We start from the raw sequence: 5,338 nt of genomic DNA on the forward strand, positions 1-5,338 counted from the left end.
ATAAAAAAAACAAAGGCACCCAGCATCTTTGACGCACTTCATTTCTTTGCATTTTTCCAAATTAAATTGGTCTATTTCTAACAATAGAACTTCTTGAATTTGCCTTTAGTAATTTACCAGGTAATACTTGATATGCAGCAAACGAGAAGGAAGCAAGAATGTAGGAGTTTAGTTATTTTTACAATTTCCACACAATCGAAGCATAAAATTCGCATCATCGCATTATATTATAAGATGGACTTAAAAGAATTACAATCATCTTGAATCCGATATTCACAATTTTCAATCTCTGTCTTCCGAGGGACTGTTTTAACTTTTAACCACTACTATTACACTTCATTTCAAACTAATTAAAGCCGATTAGATGTACACAAAGTTTCAATATATTTCAATACAGAAAAAAAAAGTTTAGGGGTTCTCATAACAGAATTACCTACCCTCTATTCACATAAAAATATGCAAACAAATAAGTAAATAAATAATTCTTGACATATACAAGATGTAGTGTAAGTGTATCAACAACAATTAAACCTTTTCCCACCTCGTGACATCGTACTTATATATATGTTTTACTTTTATATCGTACTTATATATATGTTTTACTTTCATCTGGAGAGTATTTACTATTCTTTGAGGTACGTAACCAATTCAAAATGGTACTTTAATTGACTATTTTTTTTGTTTCCATCCATGTTTTTGTCAACACATGGGAGCTCCGATCAATATGCATTCGCGCCATTAAGGTCCACTAAAGGGAAAAGGGCTCTCTCACCAAAAAAAAATTCATATAGACCTTTAATTAAGGGTGGAGGGATTTCATCTATCTCATCACCACAAACTCTTGATGGTTAACTGTCTGTTATATGTTGCTAATTTACCAGAATAAACAAAGATACTTAAAACCCTTATCAAACGAAGTTTATTTTGTTGAGATTACAGTTATAGTGAAGGTTGAGCTCAGGCCTCCATTAATGGAGGTTGATAGGCTCTAGAGCTAAGTGAAGAAAAAGAGATAAGTGTAGGAATGAGAACAGTTACCAACACAGAGGAATTGGAAATGAAAGCTTGACCATTTCATTATCACGACTATGTATATATACAACTCAATACAATGATCAAAATATCTAAAACTACCCTAACCGACCTAGTAACTAACTTGCCAACTAAGCATGCTTACTTTGCAGTTGTACCAACTAACTAACTGCCTAAGTGCAACTAATTCATAAATAATTAATCTCGACACCCCCCCCCCCCCCTTAAGTTGGAGGGGATAGACTTCCTGACAACTTGCTCAAAACTGTGGAATGCTTTGGTCCAGTTAATGCTTTTGTTAAGACATCTGCCAGTTGATCAAAAGTTGAGATGTGTTGTATAGTAAGCAATCCATCTTGCAGTGCTTGTCTCTAACAAAATGACAGTTCACCTCTATGTGTTTTGTACGCTCATGAAATACTGGATTTTTTGCAATTTGTATAGCTGCTTGGCTATCATAATAGATGGTGATAGGCAAGTGTGGTGATTCATCTAACTCCTTCAGCAACCTTTCAATCCAAACTAGCTCATCTACTACCGTCCTGATTGCATTGTATTATGCTTCTGCTGAGGATAAGGATACTGTGCTTTGCTTCTTAGACTTCCAACTAACAGGACAATCTCCCATAAGTACAATATACCCACTCACTGATCTTTTGGAGTCTGAGCATGAAGCCCAATCTGAATCACAGTATGCAGAGATGGTGTAGTTTGGAACCTTGGATAGATAGACCCCTAGAGTAGCATCATTTTTCAAGTACCTCAAAACATGGAAAGCACTTTTGAGGTGAGGTTCTCTGGGAGACTGCAAAAATTGGCTCAGATGTTGAACACTTAATACAATGTCCAACCTTGTGTTGGTGAGAAAATTCAGTTTTCCAACTAACTTTCTGTAAAATGTGGGATCATTCAACAGTTTCCTTTCATCTGCCTTTAACTTCACTGAAGGATCAAAAGGTGGTGTTGTGGTGGCATAATTCTCACAGTCAAATTCTTTGATCAGGTCCAAGGTGAACTTCCTTTGAGATATCAATACACCATCATCTTTGTAGAGAACCTCAAGGTCTAGGAAATAATGGAGTTTTCCTAAGTCCTTGATCTTGAATTGTTTATGTAGGTAACACTTCAAGGATGTGATCTCTGTAATGTCAGTCCCAGTTAGAATAACATCATCTATATATACTGCTATAAAGACTACTGACAAACCATGCTTCTTGTAAAACAGTGAGTAGTCACTAGTTGAGTGAGAGTACCTCTGAATACAGTGCTTCGGCAAGTTTTTCATACCACTATCTGCAGGCTCGCTTCAAGCCATATAAAGATTTGTTGAGCCTGCATATCAGCCTCTTCTCATTTACTATGAGGCCTTGTGGAACATCCATGTACACTTCTTCATTTAGGTCTCCATGAAGGAATACATTTTTCACATCCAACTGATATAAATTCCAGCCCCTTTTGACAACTAAACTGATTAAAACCCTCACAATAGTCATCTTTACCACTGGTGAGAAGGTCTCAATGTAGTCAATCCCATGTTGTTGAGTGTACCCCTTCACTACAAGTCTTGCCTTAAATCTTTCCACAGTGCCATCTGCCTTGTGTTTGATTTTGTATACCCATTTACATCCTATTGCTCTCTTTCTTGTAGGAAATAGTACTAAACTCCAAGTATTGTTAGAATATAGTGCTTCAAACTCTTGTGTCATTGCCTTCTGCCAAGCAGGGCTCATGACTGCCTCTTCATATGAAGATGGTTCATTATCATTTGTGATATTTCTCACTAGCTGCTGACTTTTAGGATTAAAACTAATGAGAGAAAACTGATGTCTGGTGTCACTAGGGGGAGGATAGTTAGGTTGTAAGTTTGGTAAAGTGAAGTTGTACTCATGTAGATATAAAGGTGGAATATTAGTCCTACTGGTTCTTCTAAGTGCTGGTGGTGGATTAATGATGTTTGGTTGGATTTATGGGGGCTGTAGAGGTGATGTTTGAGGTGAAGCAGGAGATGTTTGAGGTGATTGTGAAGGTGATGTAGGTGATGTCTGAGAAGGGTTGTTGTGTGAGTTAGAGTGTAATGGTGAGTGTAGTGGTGAGTTGGTGGTACTAGGTGGTGAATTGGTGTTGTTAGGGGATGAATTGGTCTGTATTATGCCCCCCTTGGCACACCACTTGGCGAAATGATATCATCCATAATAGGTGTGACAAAGTTGGTGGTATCTTTATTCAGCTGAGTGACATTATCTAGAAAACTATTTGTACTATGCAGTAAATCAGAGGAAACATTTAACCTTTTCAACGCTGAAGTGAAGATAGAATCAGGAAAAGCCAAAACAAAAGGGAAAACTTTTTTATAGAATTGTACATCTCTAGAAATATGTATCCTTTTGGTGCACATATCAATGACCTTGTATCCTTTTGTGTGGAAGGGATATCCAATGAAAATGTGAGGGGTAGATCTTGGTTCAAATTTGTCTTTATGGGTCTTGAGAACACTAGGAAAGCATAAGCAACCAATAGGTCTCAGGTGGGAATAAGTAGGTGTTTTATGGTATAACAGCTCAATAGGTGTTTTGTGTTGGATGGTGGATGATGGGAGTCTATTAATCAGGTATGTAGCAGCAAGAATGCATTCACCCCAGTATCTCAGAGGTAATTTTGATTGGTATAACAGTGCTCTAGCTATCTCAAGAAGATATTTATGTTTTCTTTCCACTACACCATTTTGTTGTGGTGTATATGGACAGGTCTTTTGGTGTATAATTCCCTTCGTTAACTAACTGTGTTAGTTATCGTTTGATTGCTTAAATTGATGATAATGTTTCGAATTTATTATTTCTAAATATGCACTTTAAGGCTTTTTTCTACTTCTGTCCATATTCTCTTTTTCTCTATATCTCTATATAAATACCAATGATCGATAATTATTTGTCTAACAAAGTAGTGTTCTCTTGTACAATTAATATGGTCTAAATCGCTTTTGGTTCTTTGAGATATTTCTAGATTTTATATATCCTAAGAATTTATATTCTGATCCCGATATTATATCTATTAATTCTTGTAGTCTTAACCTGTTTTTCTTGGTACTACTTAATTCTAATATATTCTGGGTATAGGTTATTTAATTCTTGTTTGACTTTTAAATAATGATCTTGCATCTATTAACCTAAAGGCATAAACTTTACTTTTGTTCTAAATTGGTTCAATATAGTCTTTAGTTCTAAATATCGCGTCGGTAGCATTTAATTTCCCAAAGGAGATTATTTCGAAAACTTAATATCGTTGTATTATATTCGCCCTTCTCTATGTCGTGTCTAAATAGTTAATGTTTCCAGTTTAACTTTCGAGCTTCTAAGGTTTACTAGTCTTTTCGAATAATGTAGATCATGCGATAGTGAAAACTTATACGTTTAAGAAACGCGTGTTGTCTCATTAACCTCTTGTCTAACAAAGAGTGACAGCGTCATTTTCTTCTTCTAGCAGAAAGTCTTTCTCATATAGTCTTAGATGATTCTTAGGCTCCAAAAATCTTCTCGCCCGATACTAATATTAGAGGGGTAGTAAAATTTTTCAATAAGTTCTTTTCACGTTAAAAAAGTTCAAAATGACAAAATGAAATTAATGTTGTTTTCAACAAATTTTTTAACAATCCTACCTGCATTCTCACTCCTATATTTCTTCTTATCGTTTTAGTATAATTAATTTTCTCGTTCATCTCCAAAATTTTCGTGTTTTTTTTTTTTTTTTTTTTTTTTAAATGAACAAGAAAAAATGAAATAAGATTTATTTTTATTTTTTATTTTTATCTTAATCCCGGACTTTTGTCCAAACACTTCAATCTTGTTATACTGCTCATCTCTTTCTTAACCTTTGTTCTACAATACTTTTCTTAACCACACCTTGATAACCACTGGGCCAACATCGTCCTTTATTATTTAGACATTAAAACGGCCCTTTAAAACCTAGAAATTTACGTTAATCCATCGTGGCGTTATTAAATAAGTTAAGAGAATAACCATATATTAAGAACAACAAATTCATGATGACAAGGGAAGAATTACTAAACATAATATTCATACAATCACAAAATAATTTACATAAAAGGGATATATATATATATATATATATATATATATATATATATATATATATGATCAATCCCAATGGTTCCCGTAAAAAACACCACTCTCGCCAAAAAAGAACAAAAAGACCCTTTCATTCGTCTTCTCCGAATCTCACAAGATAAGGATGACTTTAAATATGACTGAGCTTACCTGCTTTGAGATAAATGTGCTCACTACAATGAAAA

This window comes from Lycium ferocissimum, chromosome 9 (assembly GCF_029784015.1).
Source record: "Lycium ferocissimum isolate CSIRO_LF1 chromosome 9, AGI_CSIRO_Lferr_CH_V1, whole genome shotgun sequence".
Classification (NCBI taxonomy): Eukaryota; Viridiplantae; Streptophyta; class Magnoliopsida; order Solanales; family Solanaceae; genus Lycium; species Lycium ferocissimum.